Source organism: Periplaneta americana, chromosome 10 (assembly GCF_040183065.1).
Source record: "Periplaneta americana isolate PAMFEO1 chromosome 10, P.americana_PAMFEO1_priV1, whole genome shotgun sequence".
In the NCBI taxonomy this organism is placed as follows: domain Eukaryota; kingdom Metazoa; phylum Arthropoda; class Insecta; order Blattodea; family Blattidae; genus Periplaneta; species Periplaneta americana.
In genome coordinates this window covers 178,656,645-178,680,852 of record NC_091126.1, presented here as the reverse complement: position 1 = coordinate 178,680,852, position 24,208 = coordinate 178,656,645, and the positions used below count along the sequence as shown (strand labels likewise).

Here is a 24,208-nt window from a genome sequence, read left to right as displayed (position 1 = left end):
ACTACAGGATCCGAAATGAACTGCGCTACCAGAAAGAACGTGAAACTATTTTAATTTGAATAAAATTATGCAATATAGATAACATACAATTTGTATGAGATAATTTTGTAAAGAACGTTTAACAGCCTGAGTCTCGTAAGAATATCTGCATTATTTATTTGTTTATTTACACTTTTTACATTATTAGTTTTTTTCATATTATCAAACGCATTGTAACATTCCTGTTAATTTGGGTCAGCTCGAAGTATGATCAGAACCACGTAACACATGCGCGCTAGACACTCATCTTCTGCTAACCATGTGTAAAACCATGCAACTCTTAAAAAGCCTGCACTATGGCCCCGGAAAGCAAGATTTCGTATTCATTCACTCAATTCCAAGGGAAGAGGCGTGGCATGAGTGTCACGGTTCGCATCCTAGTGTCAGGAATATAAATATAGTGACTAAAGTCTACATCCATGTCGTCAATCCGTTACTTTATTTCAACTCTCATGATGCCGACATGTCAAATGATTTCATGTCAGTGGAATGCCGCCTGCACGTATAAATCAATAGCGACCTGCAATGCGTTACAAGAGTTGTCGACCTTAACCGTAAACTACATGCAGCGTCCCCGTGTCTTTAATGACCATGATAAAATGAAAGTGTGGACAACACAGGTACGTTAGCAGTACAAGAGTCGGGACAAATATAATCGCATATTAACTTGGCAAGAAAGGAAGCCTCAAGTCAGGATGCGGTTTGGGTCACAGCCATTGCTGTCTTTAACCAATTACGAATATTAAAAAAGGAAATTTAGAAGTTATTTCGAGACATAAACCGAGACATTAGAACTTTAAAGCGTTCCGAGAAAATACTTGTATAATGTAGGGGAGTAGTGGGTACAGTGAGACACAAAATATTAAGACATATGTATGCAAGCGAAATGTCAAGTATTTTTTAAATCAAAAGCAACAGAAATATACAGTAAAACATGGCGTACAATAATACATAAACAGAAATGTTAACAGATAAAGGACATAATATACAATGCGTGTTTGTAAAAAAAATGCAAATGTCTCACCTCACTGTTCCCATTCAGGAGGGTACAGTGAGACACCACTGTCTATTAACGGACACTGAAATAATTTACATTTATTTCAAAAGAAAAGAAAGCTTGCTGTCTCTTTATCTTGCCATGTTCTGTAGACTTACTTAGAATCATTTTGATGTCTGACTTCGAAACCATTGAAACATCTGGAACACTTGGAAAAGTGAATTTTCCATGACTTCAAACTTTTGCTAAAAATAAAATGAATTTTTGGTGACAACAAAGCTTATAATCATAAGAATTTAATTTAATTTTTTATTATTTTTTAATATATTTTTTTAAATTTTGTGACTAATTTCTTATTTAAGAAACCATTAAAGTGTAATGTATCCATTATTTTAAGCTATAGTTCCTAAATTGGTTACTAGTATGTTCATTTTTAATGTTAGTTACCGGTAAATGTAATATAATTACAGTTCATTTTTGCAAATCATTGGTAAATGGGAACAGTGAGACGTCTCAGTATACCCTTCAATAGCATGTCTCTCTGTTCCCTTTACGCATAGTTCGTTTAAAAATGGCACCATCACTTCAAAATCAAAACAAGAAAGACGAAACTTTGCAAAACATAACGTCAAATACCATAGTATTAGGTAACAAAACATTCATATTTCTATTTAATTTGTATATCCAATATAACCTTCATTAAACACAAGCAAAAATTTTACTTCTAGAGTGAAAAATTACGAATTTTTTTCATCACTCACCTTTATAACTAGAATCAAATCGAGTATGAAAATACTGTTACTTTACTCATGCAACATATAACTCCACTGTTACAAACATTTCCAACACCAAAATTTACCATCTAATAAAAATGTCTGACTGTTCTCCCTGTACCCAATTCTCCCCTATATTAACCTCCCAAATTAGGTGAAGCGTGATACCAGAATCACTTTCCCATTACAATTGAAAATTCAAATCGAAGCGTAGAACGAACACATCTTTCTAATGCGGTCTTTGGATCAACATCAACGGGATCTGCCTTTAACACACACAAGGACTACGTGAGGCGAACCGTCAGAACCACGTGACAGCAACTATCCAAATGCATGTGGTGTGATCTCGTCTCTTAAATCTTGTGCGTTTCGAGTCTCACTCATCATTCTCGAAATAGCATTTGGTCGACGTGGATAGATTTCGTAACTTTGAATAACATATATAATTGAAAAAAAAATAACATTAGATATGTTTTATTGTATTGTGGGTCCCTATCACCACGGCATGGGGCGTCCTCAGGTTGCGGATCGAGGAGACGGACTCCAGATTTGAAGGGTAGCTGTGAATATAATGAATAAGCAGTCGCGGACAGCCGATGAGAACTGGTTCTCCAGCTTGGGGGTTGGGCGAAGGGCTAACAACCCATCACCATAAAAAGCAGCTTGTTACGAAAACTCAAAATAAGCCTCAGAATGGGACTGATTCTCTGGCACGACCACAGCAAACGAATAAGGTTATGAGATTTGGTCCTTGGAATGTTACAAGTCTAGTCTATATAGAACAGGAGGGTAACATTAGTAGCAAAAGAACTAGATAGATATAGAATAGCCTTCGTGAGAGTACAGGAGGTTAGGTTATATGGGAATGGCCTAGGCCTAACACAAATAGGAGATTATTTGTTGTATTATAAGGAAGGAAACCATAATCACCAATTAGGAACAGGATACTTTGTTCATAACAGAATAAAATCAGGAGTAAAAAAGGTCGAATTTATCAGTGATAGATTACCGTATTTAGTACTTAAGGGTAGATGGTGTGATGGTTGAGAAGCTTTTATCATCCAGTCTGTCGTCAAAAAATCTGGAAGTTAGAATTTATAAAACAGTTATATGACCTGTTGTTACTTACGGTTTTGAAACTTGGACTCTCACTTTGAGAGAGGAATACAGGTTAAGGGTGTTTGAGAATAAGGTGCTAAGGAAAATATTTGGGACTAAGAGGGATGAAGTTACAGGAGAATGGAGTAAGTTACACAACACAGAACTGCACGCATTGTATTCTTCACCTAACATAATTAGGAACATTAAATCCAGACGTTTGAGATGGGCAGAGCATGTAGCACGTATGGGTGGCTCCAGAAATGCATATAGAGTGTTAGTTGGGAGGCTGGAGGGAAGAAGAGCTTTGGGGAGGCCGAGACGTAGATGGGAAGATAATATTAAAATGGATTTGAGGGAGGTGGAATATGATTATAGAGACTGGATTAATCTTGCTCAGGATAGGAACCAATGGCGGGCTTATGTAAGGGCGGCAATGAACCTCCGGGTTCCTTAAAAGCCATTTGTAAGTAAGTAATAACGGTTTCCGATGCTGACACGGACTCCGTGTCCTCCATCAGATCAGTTATACTCGTTTGAGGATGGGACCAGTTTCTGTCAGGGCAGAGACAAAATGGCTCTTCTGTCATCATCAATTCAGAAATGGCATCCATGCCACTGTCGAACTTCGACAAGAATCGAATAAGCTATGTATGGAGCAAAATCCGGTATTATTGCCATGTACAATTTAGAGAGGAATCGTCACCAATATGAACTCACTTAAGGCAGGCCTACACTGGGACTGAGTTTCGAAATTTTTAAAGTTTTTTGTTAATTTCTTTCAAATTCGGCGGATTTGTTGTGTCTGCACGTTTAAACAACAATATCAAATTTCATAAAGTTTCATTAATTAGTTCCTTAAATATTAATTTGCACGTATTTTAATGATATTAAATTGTGCGTAAATTCGAAACATCCCTGACGGCTTCACAATTGTTTTTGCTTTTAAAAATCTTCTGTGAAGGACTTACAATTCATGATAAAGAAAACTGCACAGGTATTTTAAATTTGGGAACTAGTTCATAAGATGAAAAATTTCTTACAAATCATAATTTTTGACTGATTATTTTGTTTAATTTTTAGAAGTTAAAAATTCATATTATAAATATTTTCAGTGAAGAGTTAATTCCATGCACAGCTTTGTGTATTGCAATATCCTGAGTATTCTTGCAAATTTTCATGTAAATCGGAGAAAATGAAAGCCGCTAGGAACTTTATTATTGTCCAAAAACGTAGTTTCGAGAACACGCGAGTTTTAGTGACTGTGACATTTTAAAAATGATCGCCAGACCTATAAAAGTAGTAGGAGAGGGGCTAAATATTGTATAGGACAGAATGTTAAACAAATGTATAAGGTAATTATTTATATAAAAATATTTATTTTTACCATTTTGTCCAAATATTCAGTCCTAGTGTCTTTTAAGAGACTACAACACTAGTTTTTATTAATTTTTGATAATAGTAGTAGTAGTAATAATAATAATAATTATTATTATTATTATTATTATTATTGTTATTATTATTATTATAGCAGATTATTAAACGTTGATAGCGTTTTAGTGAAAAATTGGGACGGAATGAATGGCAGAAGAAACCTAAAGTAAGAACTTGAAATATATATATATATATATATATATATATATATATATATATATATATATATATATTCCACAAACGTTTCAAACTATATGAATTTAAATTCCGAGCCTTTTTGTGGAGATATAGTTCAAAAGTAAGAGCAGCTCGACCGTGCGATGCTTACAATACAAGATGCAATCTATAAATGTCCGCCTCGACTATTCTGAACGAGGTGTTGGTTAGTTGCGGATCCAGGTGTAATTTTAGCAGTCAAGTTATAAGTGACCTTCAGAAGTCTTCATAAAATAATGCAAGGAAATAATAGGATGCAGATTATGTAAACAAGATCGCCCATAATTACATTATGTCATTGAAATGTGATTTACCTTCAGGTCGAGAAAACGAAAGTTTGCTTGTTCCTGTCTTTTCATCTATCAAATACGTGAACCAGCGAAACCGTGAGAAGTTCCAGAAGTGGGGAATAAATTGCAACTACTTTATTCAGAGTTTTTCTACAAACTTCACTATTATCGTAATCATAAACTTCATGAATCACCAAGAACTCCGATCATATATTTATATTCACTACACTTAAAAATAACTGTATAAACAATAACAACGATGATGATGATGATAATAATAAAAGTAATAATAAAAATAGACAAGAGTCATGAATAAATCATGCAATATTATGTGCAGTTAGAAAACTAGAGGAACGAAAATAAACCAGTATTACATCTCAAACCATGATGCACCTAAATAAAGAGAAAAAGCCATTTCAACTATGAGTATAATTAAGCTATTGTTCTAAAAAAATCAATTAGAAAGTATTAATTACCACCGCGATTACCCACCAATAAAAATATAAAAATAACACAACTGTGAAAATATGTACCAATAAGGATATTCTTGTCGCAATTGAATAAAAAGCTTGAATCTGTGGAGTCATACCTATCACTGTTGGCACTGTTTTCAACATATAAAAAGAAAAGGAACGAAGTCTCCCAGTTGGCTGCTACAAAATCTCAGATGATACAGCGTAGTAACAGCATAGAGTTGATTGAACTGATATAAAAGGAAATACCTAGAGAGGATGCACAAAGCCACTAGTAACTTGGATAAAACAGGAGTACTTCCTTAGTTATATGGTTTACAATACAAATTTCATGTGTTAAAATGTAAACTATGCCGTAAATTAACCAGTTGACTAGTTTCGACTTCGTATCAACCACGTTCATAACCAGTGATGTCCTCTTCCTGTTTCAGTTCTTTTGCTGGGGTCTGAAATGTAGGCCTAGTTGTGTATTGGAGATATGTTGGGGATGTGTTGTGGGTGTGTTTTTGTGTGTATGTATATATTCGAAATATTCTAATGTGTTCAAGTTTTGTATGACGTCAACAAAAGTGATATTTCTCAAAAGTTCCTGCAGTTACTCATTAACTCCTTAAAGTTAGGTACAATTATGGACTCGTTCCATTGTTCTGGTACAATTTCCTTCTCCCAAAGAGCAAGTATAAGCTTATAAATTTCACTAGATAATGCGTTTCCAATCTCTTATATTAATTCTGCTGAAATTTGATCGATACCTGAAAATTTGTACTTTTTTAGCTTTTGTATCGCAATTTCGATTTCAGAAAGTGTGGTTTCGAGTATAGACGGCTCAGCATTTTGTATTTGAATATCGTCCCTATCATTTCTATTTGACTTATGTACATTTAGTAGTTGCCCAAAATAGTTCTTCCATCTGGTCAGGAATGAGTGTCTGCAAGCATGTCACTATTCTCATCCTTGATCAAGTTCATCCTTGCCTGATATTCTTTCTTAAATTACTTTATGCCCTTATATGAATCTCTAACGTTTTTATTCTTAGTATTTGTTTCTACCTCATTCAGTTCATCTTTTAAATAATCTCTCAATTTTTCGTAAGTGTACGACTTGCTTCCCGTCTTTCACTGAAATAATTATGTCTATTCGCCTGGACAGGATCCTATAAGAATTTCAATTTTGCATGTTTCCTTCTTTGTATTGCCATGCAACAATCTATAGATCTGAAATAATATCGTGAAAAAAAAAATAGGTTTTGGTAATCAAAGAATCGGGGAGTTAAATGGTGGAGTTAAAACTGGGATCAAGCATGTCTTGAAAGAGAGAAGAAAAAGTTTTTCATTATATATTGAACGCCTGTCCCGTCTGAAGGTTAGTTGTGGTGGTGGTGGTGATAGTGGTGGTGGTGATGACAGTAGTATTTAGCCACGGACGTAGCTCAGGCGGTAGCACGTTTGCCTGCCGATCGGGTGTTACGCTCGGGTGTGAGTTCGATTACCGCTTGGGCTGATTATACCCGGTTGGGTTTATTCCCCCAACTGTAAGGTAAATATCATGTAATATATGGCCAATCCTCGACCTCATCTCTCTGAATACTCTTTCGCTATCACCAATTCCATAGACTTTAAATGACCCAATATTTGATACAGAGTCATTAAATAACGAAGCACAAATTTATAGTAATAGTTACATTGCCCTCCATTACATCATACTCTGCAGTTGCGCTCAACCTTTACTTCCAGCCGGAATGGTTATAGTAACAAAATCAACAAGAGTATCACCTAGTACAAGGTGTGCATTTTTTCGTCAATAGCCACAAAACGTATCGATACTATCCATACTTCAGCAACAGCGATATAATTACTTCAACATATATAACTGAACATCAGAATGCTTTGCAAGCAAGGCAACAGTCAGAACTAAAAGACACTCCCACATTGCGAGATTCAAACTAGGAGAACATTTTATTCGACTTCAACACTGTACCAGATGTTGTGACAGAGTTATTATTATTATTATTATATTATTATTATTATTATTATTATTATAACACAAAGCTGGAGCAGTAACAATATTTCATTGAGGGCTTTTCAATGAACTAAATTTATATTTTTGATGGGAGATCATATCTGAACATTTAGTCCAGTCTTTGATCAGTCGCACCAAGTTACGGTACTAGTCTTTAAAATAATATTCTCCGTCAAGCGGGCAAAGGAAGATAAAATTAATACAGCTGTAAAGAAAGCGTCGAAATGGAGAACCTGACATTCTCAATAATTGTTACGCAAATATAATATATTATAACGTACATACATACATTACATTACATTACATACATACATACGCACAGACATATACACACATACCTCTGTACCCATTCCAAATGCGTATTACAATCGATCCACTGATTAAGGTAATAGGCCTAGCCTACAATATCGAAATCCGACATATACACACATACCTCTGGGCCCATTCCAAATGCGTATTACAATCGATCCACTGATTAAGGTAATAGGCCTAGCCTACAATATCGAAATCCGACAAAGTTTCACAGGTCCTCCTTCCAGTAGAAACGGACACAGTCCACACATATTTTACATTTGATGAAGCTAATTATGACACTTTATTAAAATACAGTACTGCATAAGAACGAATAGTTACTTGTGTTAGGCCTACTGGCAGATACACGTATTTGCTGTTGTGTCAGGTTAACATAACTAGGCTGGATTTTACGCGAAAATTTTCTCTTGCCGACCTCGTATTTTCCTTACACATTGCATATTAGTTCGACTACCACCGGCGGCGGAGGAATTGGAGGTTACGATTAAGCTCTCCTCCGGTTATTTCCGGTAATACTGTAGGTCAGTGGTCGTCAGCACTCGCTGAAATGGGCAAATGGTAAGCGGAGCCGTCCTATGTGCACCGTCGTGCAGCAGGAAGAGGTAGAGAGCATACCCGCTAGCAGCTACGAGTGCACCATAGTGCAGTGTGTTCTCCGCGGGTAAGTGACGCTAGCCCCAGGGTGCTCTGTGCTGATGACCGCTGCTGTAGGTGGTAAATTGGAAATACGGAGGGGTGCGGAGATTCGGAGGGAAGCGACAATCGAAGGACGGAGTTCTCAAGGACGACCAAGCGACCGATCGGCGGGACTGGCGGTAGTTGTGAGTGGGATAAAATGGCACTGAAGAGTGTACCCGACACATGGAAATTCTTTCATTTAGTTGAAAATAAAATAATAAGGTCGCATGCTGGAAACTTTGACGCTGAGGTTAATATGTGCGCAACACACCCTAGATGGCGAAGGTTTGTTTTTTTTTATTTCACGGCAGCAACCATATTTGGGGGATTATATGTGACAACGGGGGAATTTATTGGAGAAAACTTAGTAGTAGTGCTGATTATTTACTCAGACTAACTCTGGCACATTCTTTCTTAGATTTTTTCACAATTTCACTTAAATACGAGTAGAAAAGATGAGAAAGAAAGGTGTTATTTATGCTTGTTGACGTATTTCTTACGCGTATGTTCACAGAGTCTAAACGATGCAAAATGAACGCCTATTTAAAAGAAAAAACTAAACTTGATTTTGAAGTCCGCCAGACACACTCCCTTAAGTAACTCAAGTGGCCATTAGCAGGCCTACCTCATGAGACGCATTTCAGTCAAGCTTTCCGTGAAGAGTGGGGGCAAGAAGTTGTTTCGAAAAACCGTAAACAATTTCCTACTCCATAATGAATACGTATTTCATTTTTTTAAACATTAATTAACGCCTCGAGTCTAACTTATTACACAAGACGTTATGCCCTGAGGGGATTATTTTGTCAGCGATATTTTAACATCTTCCGAAAATGGATTGAATGTACCTTTATTTGGTGTCACACTATAGCCGAATTTTAAAAATTCCAACGGAATTGCCTCCAGGGGAACGTCCTAGCAGACATCTCTGTTTACAGCCTTTCCCTCGTGTCTGGTGCTATTGGGTTGTCAGATACTGTATCTTCCCAAACAGACAGATGGATTGTTTATTCTTAGGCTTGAGATCCAAGGTGTTTGCAGCTAAATTGCTTTCACTTACGTAATTTAGAAACGGAAAGAAAGAGCATACTGAAATCATCTCCTAAGCTCCCTACAGACGATCACAGACTTAAAAATTACTCCTTTCATTTCGACGCTTCACATGACATCAAAGTACATGAATAATATTTCAGTCTCTATCGCAAAGAATAGGTGAAACACTGTTCATTTATTCCACAAAATGTTTATTTTGTGTCTTTGCCATCCCTTATGTTCATTTATTTCCATGTACTTACACATAAATTCAAGAATATTATCCTTCTCTATTTTACATGTACTGTATAAGCCAGCGCCGGGCATGACAGCGGCTCCGTTTAGCCGGTCAGAGCTGCTCTCGCTCCGCAAGGCAAGCCAGAGCAGAACGCTCACGCAGTGGCGGACTCACATTAAAGCTACCTTCCCTGCATTAATGTAACAAGAGCCACGGTTGTTCTAGTCATTCAGTCTGTCAGTACATAATAGTTTATAAGTATATTACATCACTCCATTGTACAGTACGGATTTTATAACGCTCTTATTAATTTAATGGAATAAACTTCGCTCTATGCACACACACAAATCATTAGACTTATTCACATAACCCATACGCACACTGCTTTAACAATTACATAATGGTAGGCTATTAATAATATAAACATATGTAATAAAGGATTACAATATAATATAATATAATATGTAACTTTATATAATATGATGATATATCAGAAACTGTAATATACTATACTATGATATAACTTAACATTTGTATAATTTAAAATTATATATTATTAAATATAAAATAACTTATAATGCAATATAAATATCAAATCGATACTCTTCTTAATCAGTTTGAGTGTTTCATGACAAATTAAACACTCCTCTAATCCACTGCTCTCTACCAAAAAGAACTCCTCCTTCCATGATACATTAAAGGCATTGGGAGTAGCGGACCGCTTTAGTGTATGAGCGGAAGCTCCGTCTTCAAAGTTCGCAATCATACTGCAGAGTCACCACTGCACCGACACTGAATGACGTACAGTATGCATACGTCACAGCGCTCGAAAGAAACGCTCTTTAAAGCACACGGCGCTCATTTCTCAGAATCACGTAATGTGCCCAGCCTTGGTATAAGCTGAAAGGAAGTAAAAACCTAAGAATAAACTCAGAGTGAAATTTGTTGTGTAAAATAGAGGACAGTATTTTTTAATCTATGTGCAAGTACAGGAATGGTGAAAACACGAAAGTAAGAATCTCTGGATTAAGTGAACAGTGTGTCTGGCACCTATTCTTTGAGTTAAGGACTTGTGTACTTCGACGTCGTGTCAAGAGCAGAAATTAGGTCACCTTTAAGTCTGTGATCGTCTATAGGGAGCTTCGGAGATGATTTCAGTACGTTATTCCTTTCCGTTCCTTAATTACGCAAGTGAAAGCAATTTAACTGCAAACATCTTGAATCTCAAATCTAAGAATAAACACACCATCTGTCTACTGGGGAAGATCTCCGACAATGGAGCACATCCCTTGCTCTCAAACGCACTCATTTTAATTTCAGGTGTGGCATCTTGCGCCACTTGTTACAGATAATCTTGAGTTAATAATTCATTGTATGTTAAGTGATTTCGACTGTCTCCTTAAATATTGACCAATATTCCTTATGAGACGAGGTACACACCATTGCCACGTAAGAAGCAGAAGATATTTTTTGCTGCTACACGTACGGACTCGTATTTTATCCGTGAACAAGGTACAGTAACGTACAAAACTGTAATGCTTTCAATAACGCAATGCTGGAAACCATTAACAAAAGCGAACACGTTTTCATGGCCTCTCGGAAGCAATTCTTGCACCACTGTGACACGATATGGTTGCAGTTTCAACTTGACACGCGGAAGAGGCGAGTTTAGTCTACACAGCAAGTCTTCTTAACGTACAGCAACCTGGTTTCCTGTTGTTGACTGATTGGACTTCTTCCCGTCTCTAAATCTGATACTAAATTTTGGATAGTGTTTATTTGAAGACCCACTTCGTCGTCCAAAATTGTTCGGAAATGTCCTTTGGCGCTCTTAAAGGGGAGCACAACACAATATATATTTTAATGAATGCACTCGCGCTTCAAAGCAACAATGCAACAGTTTTTACTTGAAGCTCGCCACCGTTTTCACAGGAGAGCGACTCTTAGAAATAGTATGACGTCACTTTGCCAAGCGGTCGCGTGGCTGTAGCAGTAAGGCAAGTGTCACAGTGAGTTCCTTCCTCATTTTGTGCAGTCGTTAAAATGCCTCTATGTGCGGTGTATGGATGTTCCAATATTTCTGGAAATAAAGGCAAGGACGGAAAGGAGAGAAAATTCTTCTACTCATTTCCTAAGAGAGATCGCTCACTCGGCCTGGGTGCAGCTTTGCAAGAGAAAGCAATGCAGTTATTTTCTCGTCCGATTACGATGAATATGAAGTTCAAATTAATGCCCGATAAAAGGAAAGGATCTACTCTTAAATTGGAATAATAACCTACCAACTGTAAAAGGTGAGGAGTAACGGTTAGCGAGCCTGGCCGCGAAACCAGGTGGCCCGGGTTCGATTCCCGATTGGGGCAAGTTACCTGGTCATACCCCTCCACGTATACTTTGATCCCCTCAATGCTCCGCGTTCCGTAATCGCCTAACACAGCCCCGGGCATAACGGGGAAGGGAAAAAGAAAGGAGATCGCTCGCCCATGTCCTTTTCGCTTACTCCGCTTTCGAAACATACAGTCAGGCAGTGTGCATCAGTGGTGGAATTTAGACGACCAGCGAGAGTAGAAAGCTATTATGCCTGCCTTTTACAATCCGTCACTCAGCAATGCTTTCCTTCCTGTGTACTCCTATCTGTCCGGAACATAATTGTTTCTGCCAGGGAAGGTAGAGTGGGGAGTTAAGTGTTAGTCCGCATGACTCAATCGAGTTAATATCGCCCAGGCCTGACCTACGATGTCTTGTATACAACAGTGGCGACATGAGCAATCAGCAATCATTTAACATGGAACGCGTAGTAGATGTATGTACAAGTTCAACGGTGCTGTAGGATAGTGAAATTGCTATTTTAAAGGTTCAGTCCTAAATGTCCTAAATTACCTCGTTACAGCTTAAGTATTAATATCATTGCTATTAGTTTGATATTAAGCGACTTTTCAGGTAGATACGTGTATCCAGGAACTCTGTATGTGATATTTGTTCAGTTTCCTACTCACTTTTATATATAATTTCAAGCACCTTCTTCGAAATGAAAAGAAAGTCAGTACAGTTGTGAACAGCCTTTATTTCCAAGGATTTTTTAATTCTCTGCGGATGTTTTGAATGGGACAATCAGTGCTTGAACAAGTGTTCGATCATTTGGGACAAGTGCGTAATTTAATATAAATGTTCATTTCGACAGAAATTAATTTTTGACCGCTCGGGACACTGTGTAAATGTGGGTGTCACAAGCCGGTAGTCATGCGTAACTAAATGACGTCATTGACTGCAGAATTATGCGGCAACTCATTAACATTATTAACAGCGTCTCAATTCTGAATCATCTCGTGTAGGACATAAGAAGCATACACGGACACTAAAAGGGGATGTTGTTACACCTGTATAAGTTATACATACGAAAAATATAATTGGAAATTTTTCGATATTATACTTCAAATACGAATAAAAACTGACCTTCAACGTACCAGTCGTCTGCCAACCGTAGCGTCTCCACCAAATGGTCTGCCCCTATGAAGTAAAAAGAAAAATTACTGTTAATTCACTTTGTACGAACATATATATATATATATATATATATATTAAATGCAAATCATTGAAATAAATTAAGCTCCTTTGTGTACAAACTGCTTCGCTGACTGCCCTTGGATACAGCAAAGATAATACAAATCCTTTTCAATTTTCCTTTATACGGAGTTGAAAACTAATTTACACACATTCGCGGAATGCCGCCGTGTACACCGATTTCCCCTCAGTAATTGAACGGATTCAGTATCTACGAGTCAACTTATCCGTGAATAATGTACAGTTCCCCGACTCTTGGTGGTAAAAAGTCTATGAACTATAGCGCGATTCACAAGATAATATTCTTTGTCAGAATTTTGGAACTATGTATGTCTGCAGTGACACCAAAGACTGTAAAAGTGTTACAATCATTCTTATTTATTAAAATGAACAATAGTTTCTGAACGGTGACTTCACGAGCCGCTGGTTAATCTAGAATTATCTCTCCCTCCTGATTCTTATTTCGGATTCTACGTGTACATGTTAACACGCATCCAAGAGTATTAATAATTTCAACATTTCCTTTCATTAGTTACAATGTAGAACTACAGAGTTATAGCTGGTGCTCTCCCTATTTCTTCTCTCTCAGTCCCAGAATTCAATACTTGAAAATAGTTGTAATGAAAACACCATGCAATTTTATTTAAATGTTGCTGCTGTTGTTATTTGAAATCAATGCCTTAATACTTCTTTTAAAAACACTTTAAATTTTACTGTTATTGTTAAAAAGAAAAAAAAACTCCATTTACAATGAGACTGTAAGGTCTAAATTATAATTATTTGTTGAAATACAGGGCCTACTGTTAAAATAAAACCATAAGTTGAAAGTTTTGTAATTACAATTCATTTACGATTCGGAAGGGAATGAAAATGAAAGAAAAACTTTGAATACTCCAACGGCCCAATCTGCTATGAATATTCCAAAGGCCCAATCATTCTTCGGGTAACTGCACATTAAATATCATTTTAGTACAGAATTAATGTCTTTATGTCCACTTCTGTGGAGTAACGGTTATCATATCTGATCGTGAAACGAGCGAAATCGGGCAGAGATTCTGGTTAGGATACGTTACCTGGTTGAAGTTTTTGCCGGAGTTTTCCCTCAACCCATTAAGAGAAAATGCTGGGTAAGTTTTGGAGTTATAGCACAGTCTACTATATACAGTCACGAAGCTTGAGTTTTGAGGGTGCTAGAAACAATAGACTGTGCCGGTACTATTTTGCATTGCCTGTAATGAGGCGATATTAGCGATCCTAGTGGTGAGCAACTATCTAATGTTTGCATATTTACTACGTATTGAGCTTCGTGACTGTATATACTAGACTGTGGTTATACCCTGAACTTATTTCGCTGGAATTACCACCTTTTCACTCAGACGCTAGATAACCATCACGGATGATAAAATATCTAATTGAAAATTCTTCATTCTTTCTTTATACATTTCTAACACACACACACACACACACACACACATATATATATATATATATATATATATATATATATATATATATCACCAACTGAATTTACAATTTAAAGATTAGCACAGTAAAGGAATTGGGAATTTAATCAAGAAAAAAAAATGTATTTACCTTATTGATTAACTCGAAATATATAGGCCTACATCCACAATTTATTTTGTTTCTTGAATATAAAATAAGAGAAATTGACGGGCAACTCAGTACATCTCCAGACCTGTAAAATACGTTTCGGAGGATATGCAGATATATTCTATTTCTACTTAGCGTTACAAATACCCCGAAGCCCAAACAACGTCCAAAATAAGTGAGTCAGCCATTTCCATTTGCTAAGAGCATTTGCACTTCTGGTATAATATATTATGTAGTGAAATGGATCCATTTTCTCAGAGTCGTTAGTTACGCGTGGTGAACTCACGCAAAGTTTGCTTTATTATTTTCCTTTCCTTCCATTATTTCGTCGTTTCTTCTTAAACTCCTCCGTTATTCCTCCTATATCTTTTCCTCTTATGATAGCTGTTTCGTGTCAATTTGCAAGTCTGTGCGTGAATTCGCATTTCTTGCCTTGTCGGAGTTCGGACGTAAAGCATTATGTAAGAATGTGGTTCTGTAATTTAAAATAGAAATGCGAAGGATTAACATGACAAAATTATTCCAAAATGTGTAACGAGAATGAGACACTAAATGTTCGTCACTTCATACAGGATTTCAGTTATCTTCAACATAATGATATAAACGTTCCTCGCTTCCCTGGACGCAAATCCAGCTTCTCCGTGTTCGATTTCCGGCAGAGAAGTGGAGATTATCTTCTTCCAATAGGAATATATAGGCTACTGTATGTATGTGTGTACGACAGTGCGTGCAGCCTGCGACTCCTGTTTGTTCAGTTCTTTTACTTTATGGAATATAAATATAAAGAGACGCTAACAGCGAGAAAAATTAATTTCGAGATTTAAAATGTATGTTTTCAGCTCCATAGATACCAAATAACTGGTTTTCTGCATGTCTTATATTTATGTACAATGTTTTATTGTATTAGATTTAGTTCATGGTCCGTATCTACGATCAACTGCTAGGGAAATATACGTGTGATGTAGTTTTACCACAAACTTTAAAAAATTTATTTGGAAAACGAACTTGCAATAACGAATTGGGGCCTACTCAAAACTGGCTTGAACATAAGTACTCAGAATATTGTTTGAGTGCAGCGGTATAGACACTAAGTCCCTAAAAATTATATATTCTGGTCAAGAGTTCGATTTCTCTATAAAACATTTGTCCACCATGCCCACTAAAATGCGCGTTTTCGGAGGTAATATTTGAAGATAGGTAACAGATCTATAGCGGTAGATAGTGTGATGATATCTGAAGCCTATAGTTTCAAAATCCCCTATATCATTTTCACAAATTAAAGGATTTTGAAAGTAACTGGTGGCAAATAGAGGTAATTTTCAAGCTAACAGTGACTTTTAACAAACCTTTTGCTTTAAATTCAGTGGCTTTTTAATTCAAATTATATAAATCATTAGAATTCATTCTAAGCAAGCAATATGTGGGCATAACTCAATTATGAACAAAATGGTCTTCAGGGGGTGTTGAATTTAGAGGATTCATATGTGAAATCATGGTGAAGGTTCAAATTCTGATTTGAAAAGTGCATGGTTGAGCCCGTGAAATTTATATCACACAGCACGTGAAGGTTATTTGGATTAACACGAAAAAACCTACTTACAAGGAAGGTTTTTGGTAGGGCGCGGTGGGTTTGGTTGAATGTGTTAATGTACACTGATAAGGTTCCTGAAAATGATGATGGAAGTCTTTTTTTCGAAATTGCATATTTTTGAAAATACAGCAAATTTAAAAGTCTGGACTGCATGTCGTTCTTGCTCATAACCTACTTGCAGAGAGCACTAGAGGCGAGAAAACTACTTTCTTCCTCGCTTCTAGTCCTCTCTGCAAGTAGGTTATGAGCAAGAGGCGCAAGAACGACATGCAATCCAGATTTTTAAATTTGCTGTATTTTCACAAATATGCAATTCCGAAACGAGAGACCTTCACCATGGTTTTCAGGAACCTGAAATCAGTCTACATTAACATTTTCAGCCAAAACCATCGTGCTCTACTGAAAGCACTACCTCGTTGGAGCAGTTAAATCTACTTCTGTCAACATATTGGAGACATAAATATATTTAAGGCAGGAGAGTTCTCACAAGTAAGATTCTAAGTAATCTGGAAATGCAGCAAAGGTCAGGCCATGTTCTAATTACAATTTATGTACATAATTGTCATAATTTTCGGATTCGAGACAAACGTTCAACCCCATATGGATACCTACACGGATTTATTAATACAATCCAAACCGTCACTGAAGGAGGACACGAAATAACTGTTTTTATATTTTCATTTTCAGTAATAAACGTGAAAAAGATGCTCTAGAACAGGCCTGCAGAACTCGCAAAGTAGGGGAACTATGACGTCAGCCTCACTCTTCTATTGGGGATGATCGACTTCCGCCCCGAGAACGAATGTTGATGCAGCCGAGCGTAACTAGAACGCCGTGACCGCACAGGTAGAAAAGGTGGGTGGGGTAAAAGAGGGGAGGAAAGCAGTCGCTCTCAAGAGCTACAGTTCTGCAGGCCTGCTCTAGTAGTTTACTGCCACTTACAACTTAAAAGTATGCCTGCAGAATAATTCGGGGCTGTTCTTTCTTAAGGGATTACTCGTCACAAGTTCTATGCACGCCTTAACTTCACATTATTAAATACTTTCATCGGTCTAGTATCACAATACTGTTAATCATATAGACTACGCTGAAGTCCAACGGAGCATTATTTTGCATTGTTGCAACACATATAACATGTATAATGAAAACTGTGCTATTCTCACCACATCAATTGTAAAAGGAGAATTTTCAAGACATAACAGAGAAACCCCGCGGTTTTACTTACACTCTTCATAATCTCACGAGAGTAGAGACGAAAATGCGACAAAAATCATCCCATATATTCAAATAATGAAGGATCAAAAATGCATGTGCAGTAATTTCTCGTATATCTATCATACTAATTAAAATTCTGGCCTTGCTGGACTTGAACCCGGAAAACCTACGTGATAGAAGACGTCCAACATGCAAGGCATGTTCCCGATGCTAGACAGAGAAGCCTTCCGGTGAGACTCGCTAGCATTAGAAGAATGTTCACATAACTGTGCATGTCTGACTTCATTATCAGAGGTATTCACGGGCTCTTTTACAAAATTCATTTAAATTAAACATATTTCTGGCTTTTTTAACACGATGGCATGGATTTTATAGGTCATGTAAGTGCATATTTTAGAATATTTTAGCATTAAGTCAGATTTGACAAAAAATATGGCATGAAAGCATTGGTCATATTAAAACTGTTCTGTTACCAGGCAGTAGATCTCACTTGATATGTATCAGAGGAAGAACAATTGTTTGTATATATCTGAAGTCTGACTATTGTAGGTACCTAGTCGGCGATGTATACAACGGAGGGGGAAAGCAACTGGCTATCCTACCCCATTATCTCCTGGCCTTGTTTCCTTACAAGTGGTGTCTTCTTGGTATCACTTATGAGGTTCAGATTGCCTTCGAAAGTTGACTGAATAACAAAAATTACATTTGTTTTAACACTTCTCCATGTATTATTCGCACGTTTCATGTCAACAAGGAGAATATAAAATAAAGTAGAAAATTACATTTAAACAAAATCATGTTACATAACATACGGGGAATATACATACATACATACATACATACATAATTACACACAATTTATAAGACATAAACTGCTCGAGATAAATTCGACGATTAATTCACTTGAGATATAGTATACAGTTAATAGCCTATACTTATAGGGAAATACATGTTGGTTACAAGACATAAAAAGTAAAATCGTACTGTATGGCATACAGATACAAATGATTAAGTAATATATCAAGATAATAAAAAAGAAAAAAAAAGAAGAGAGAGGAGAAAAAATAACAACTTGGTCATTTAAGACTATTTAGAAACTTCCCCAAGAGCCTAGTTCTGTTCAATAAAACATTTCTTAGTAGAGTGTACTTAAAAGATTTTAGACTCCGACTGCTCCTGATTTCCTGTGACAAGAAATTCCAGGAAGGAATTGTGAAGGAAGCAGAGTAGAGAGATGTTTGAAGATATGGTACTGATAGAACAAGGTTATGCTGTGAACTTGTATGACGATTGTGATGGGATGCTAAAAGTGCGAAGCGAGGAACTAGGTAAATAGGTGTTGAATTATTTAAAATCTGATACAGCAAACAGAGTGAATGAAGTGTGAACCAAGTATGTTTTGTATTGCAAATGTTGCGTTAGTTCTGTCTAATAACAACTGGCTACTTTACTGACTGTTTGAATGTCAGCGGTAAGAGTAAACATAAACATTGTCTAACCAAGGATCGAGCAGCGGGAGTACAATTCTGGTTAGTGTTGTGCGTCAATTAAATCACAATCACAATGTGCTGCACATTTTAATTCTATGGAAATGGTGCACATGGTGAAGTGAGATATGAAAGTAGTGTATAACAGAAAATAAAAAGAATATATATATATATATATATATATATATATATATATATATTCTCAAAAAATAAAACACAGAATCTCCGGTGTGCGATCAAATGCCTACAAATGATTGGCAGGTTAAATTAATTTCACGTTTAGAACATTCATACCAATTAACTGTACAATACATTAGTGAAATGTAGCTTAACGTACCTCCTCACACCTAAACTTTCTAGAGAGCCTTTCCGAAACACTTCGCAGTTGTCATATTGTTCAATTGTCTATACAGAAATAAGGATTGTATTGGGTAGTGTACACTACTATGGGTGTGTTCGATCTTCAATTACGTCAACATTATGAACTAGACATCAGTAAGTGTGCGTCAGACATTGTTTATGTTTACTCTTACCGGTTATAGCTCGCGCAAGAAACGATTACCGAAAAGCAATGATGGCGTTGCTGTCTGTTTTTACGTGTGTATGTAGGCACACCGAGGGAAGTACCGTCTCTTCCAAGAAGATGAACATATGAGGACATCGCTGTGGGAATAAAGAACGTAGCAAGAGAAAAATTCGAAGCTAATTAAAGGCGCAACATATGTTTACGAATGAAATAATAATACCGGGCGATACAAGACACACATTCACATGCAATGGAACAAACTAAAGTCGCAATGTAACTATCACAACGCAAGACTAATTCTATCGATGTCATTTCTCTTCCGACTGTACTCTTGAATATCATTCAAGTTATCTCGTGACCTTTCCTCTCGCCCGCTCTTCCTTATCGCAGTGTTTGATTCGCATTCCTTCCGTCGGTAATCCGTACTTGCGAGACCTATAGATTCAAACAGCCGGTAAAGTAGTCAGTTGTTATTAGACAGAGCTAATGCAACATTTGCAATACAAAACATACTTGGTTCCTATTTAAAAAAAGGAAGAAAGTTGACTCTGATATCTTGAAACTTACAGTATTTCATGTAGAAAAAATACATTACGTGTATCGGTTGTACCCCTCGATGTAATTTAACTTGTAATTGTCGGTTTGTGTATATCTGAAATATTTCGCACGCTATCGGAGGTGAGAGAGTTAAGTGGGCCACTCTGTATATTTTAAAACTTGAGGTCACCGTGTCTAACGTGGAGACAGTCTTCAGCGCCATGTATCAAGTGTCTCGTTTCAGAAATCTCTATGTACTATTTCATCACCTTTTCTCACTGTCAGCACTTCACAGCCATACGTGTCTGCTGGAAGTGTTACAGTTGTATAAAAGTAAAATTCGATATTCATTTTAGATCACTTAATTATAGCGAATACTGAACTACACTCAAGTGTTTACAAGAAAATCACTCTCAACTTATCGATGTCACCCAGATAAACGACTATGCTGTACGGAAAGTAATTTTAATTCTGACGTATCCCTGGTCGTATTGCTCGTTTTCCAACATCCTCTACTTAAGCTCTTTCCGTTCTAGCGATAAAAGCGAGGTTTTACATCAATTATATATAGAACGGGAAGATTTATGTTAGAATTTACACTACAACACTCTTGCACTACTTCCGCGGTTTGAGGAAGTTAATCGCCGCACGCCTCATGTTCTGCGTTCAAATTGTGATCCCTTCGCTCGTTATAAATAAAGGAGTCCCACAACAACAGGAAGTCTCGTGCGTGGTGTACGCCTCGCCTCGCCCGCCTCTCCTACTGCAAGCTGAAGCCTTACATAAATAGCAAAACGCTTTACTAGGAAAGCAACAATAAGATAAAATCATAGAAAATGTATGATTGAGGATAGAACAGTTTGTTTACATTAAATATAAAATTTGCATTCAAAGTATTCAGCACATTGATTACAAATGGAGGCACATCAGTATATTTTAAACGTTTTGTATCAGAAACAAATCATTAAACACTATCACTACTATTAACTATTAAGGTGACATGTATTTATTTAGCCTGGCGAGTTACTCCCTTCGTTTGAATTGTATATTATTTAAAAACAGTATGTAAGAGAGTCTTAGACTAGAAATGTTTAGCTTAAACGTAGTTCTGTTTATAAGTATGCATAAGGGTGTAATTATTTGACTTATTTGAACTGTTGTATCAGTGAAGCGAGGTGATTCAGTGAAGTTATGGTTTTACAGTGCAGTGAATAGTTCCGATCAGTGATAATTTACAGCGTCAATGAAATGTGTCCCAAAGTGTCAGTGAAATGTGTCCTGAAGTGTCAGTGAAATGCGTCATAGTGCCACTACAGTAAGTGAGATGAGAGTAAAATGAAAGATTATTGAAACTTATGTAGGGTCTACATATATGCAGGTTGTATTGTAAAATTAGGTTAATTTATGTTTTATTATTAATTGTAATTTTTGTGTTAAATTGTATTGTGTATTCTTATTGTATTGTGTATATAATTGCATTATGTATTGAATTGTAATTTTATTGTGTATTGTTTATATTGTGTATACCACTGCCACCGGGTGCTTACCCACTTGCAGTGTAAATAAATACATACAACAACAACAACAACAACAACAACACAGGTCTATCACATTATCGATGTAACGCATGCGCTATTTCAGTATCATTGCTCAAAGGTGTATTACGATCCATATTCACACCTGAAAAGTTACATGTAACAGACTAGATATTAAGATTGTGGACTAGATAATCAAATGGCGTTTCTGACAGACGTAGAATCAAAAATACATAAAATTTACAGTCCATATTAAAAATCGAAATACAGTGCGTGTTTCGTGGAGAGATACGACCGCAATCTCGCACGAGAGAAAAACGAATCGGAAGTGAATGACTGTGATTTACGCCTATAGTCCCGTACAAACGATGCGCCGGTAGGGTTATTTTACGACGCTGTATCAACATCTAGGTTATTTAGAGTCTGAATGATATGAAGGTGATAATGCCGGTGAAATGAGTCCGGGGTCCAGCACCGAAAGTGACCCAGCATTTGCTACTATTGGGTTGAGGGAAAACCCCGGAAAAACCTCAACCAGGTAACTTGCCCCGACCGGGATTCGAACCCGGGCCACCTCGTTTCGCGGCCAGACGCGCTGACCGTTACTCCACAGGTGTGCGCGCCGGTAGGAGGTATGCAAAATAAGAAAACGTTGAATGTTGACCTTATCTTTTATTAAAGCAAATGTTGAAAATGATATTCATCTTTCTCGGTGCAAGGATCACATCAGAGAAACTTGCAGATATTCAGGCACGAATACAGCTAATTCCCGGGAAATCTTCACGCCCATTAGGGAAAAAATGCGACATGTCACAAAAATCTGCATTAAAAGAAACGAAAACGCAGCACTTCCATCCTTACAAATACAGAGACAGAGTGACAACGGTTCATAGATCAGATTAGAACAAGCGAACCCAGCCACTCGCATGAATTTTTGTGACAATGTTGCAATTTGTTCACGACTGCACTGCCGACCCATCTCAATAATGACCGGAGTCCTGTGTTTGTTTATTTAGACAGAGCCTTCAAGCAATCCGTAAAAGTGTAGATATGATCGGCGGCATCCGACCCTACTTACACAGTTCAGGGCCTGTTTCATAAAAGTTACAGAACTATAAGCAACAAGTTAATAGTATAAGGGATACAAGCTACAAGTTCTTGTAATTTCTGTTCCATAAAAATTCACCGTACACTTGCATGACTAGCCTCTTAAGTCCTGTGAGTATAGTATGCTATACTGCACTTCATACATGATTTTGATATAAGATGTATGCGGAAAGAACCGAAGTATAGTATAATATACCTACATTTATGCCCTAACTATAACCTGCAGAATGTTTACAGCCTTTTTCTTCATGTCGGTGACTTCTTTTCAAGTGTAGAATTATATTGAACTTTAAATATAAAACAACAAATGTCTCGGGATTCAGGAGGTTAGAGTTGCCTTACAATTACCGTGACGTAATTCGACAAGTAAGCAGCAGTTGTCAGTAGTTCAAATTGTCTGTTGGTCTATTATTGCGAAACTCCGTCCAATTATTTGTATACAGCGGAAGTTTGATTAGTGTAATATGTAGCTAGCTAGTCGGTGATATATTCAATGGAGGGGGAAAGGAACTGGCCGTTCTATCCCATTATCTTCTGGCTTAATTGCCTCATGAGTTGATATCACTTGCGAGGTTCAGCCCTGTCTTCGGACAGTTGACTAAACAACATGGTAGACTGTGCAGTGTAGTCCGGGGAATGTTAGAAAGGTCTGCACTTCTTTCAAATTATTATTCAATACAGAAATCTCGTTTATAAGTAAAATCCATGCACTTTCCTTCTTATGACTCATTTCGTTCACTCGGCGAACTTCGATAGCTGTTTAACAAGACCAAATTTCTTGGAGGGACTACTTCGTTGATCTTTTCCCTTCCTTATGCTGTGTAGTGTATATGTTTGATTCCGATGCTACTCCAGTAGCTTGCGATGTCGGTTTCGTTATAGCTTCTAACTGCAGGATTTTCTACACAAACTTGTTAAATACTACGTTCAAAACAAAGTATTTTGCCGCTCTGTGAAGGCTTCCCTTTCCTATGTTTCAGAATCGTTGCAGCACCTGCCGTAATTTTGTTTGCACTATTAGCACTACACTAAATTATAATCCCCTAATTACTACATTAATTGCAAAGAAACATTATACGATACTATTCTATGGAATGAACTGTAAATATGTACACTGTACACACTTGTAATTGTACTAACAACTAATTTATGATACTGGCATTATTATAGGAAATAAAAAGTAAGGTCTAATACATTACAAGTATACTGAGCTGTAACTAACAGTTATTATAGGTATCCTACAAGCAAAACTCAGCTCAGACTCCTCGCGCCGCGCATGCTATACCCCTCTTACCCCCCACCCTGCAGTAGGCGGGCTCTTTAATAAGCGGCTATTGGTACAGCTATAACGGCTACGGTTGCGGACATATGCACTCAAAGAGCAGCTGTCACAATAACCATATATATAACATTACAAGATGTCAACATAGTCTCTTTCTAAGTCA

At 37.0% G+C, this 24,208-nt stretch overlaps 1 protein-coding gene across 14 annotated transcripts in view; it reads right to left on the bottom strand.

The window, feature by feature from the left end:
- Positions 1 to 24,208, bottom strand: part of PMCA (plasma membrane calcium-transporting ATPase 3) — an 805,979-nt gene that overhangs the window by 444,205 nt on the left and 337,566 nt on the right. For 12 of the 14 annotated variants that reach the window (XM_069838528.1, XM_069838529.1, XM_069838536.1 and 9 more), the window contains one exon: positions 13,047 to 13,100. The gene's annotated coding sequence lies outside the window, so the exon portion shown is untranslated. The remainder of the gene's footprint in view (positions 1 to 13,046; positions 13,101 to 24,208) is intronic. The other 2 variants (XM_069838532.1, XM_069838531.1) reach the window with 1 other exon arrangement.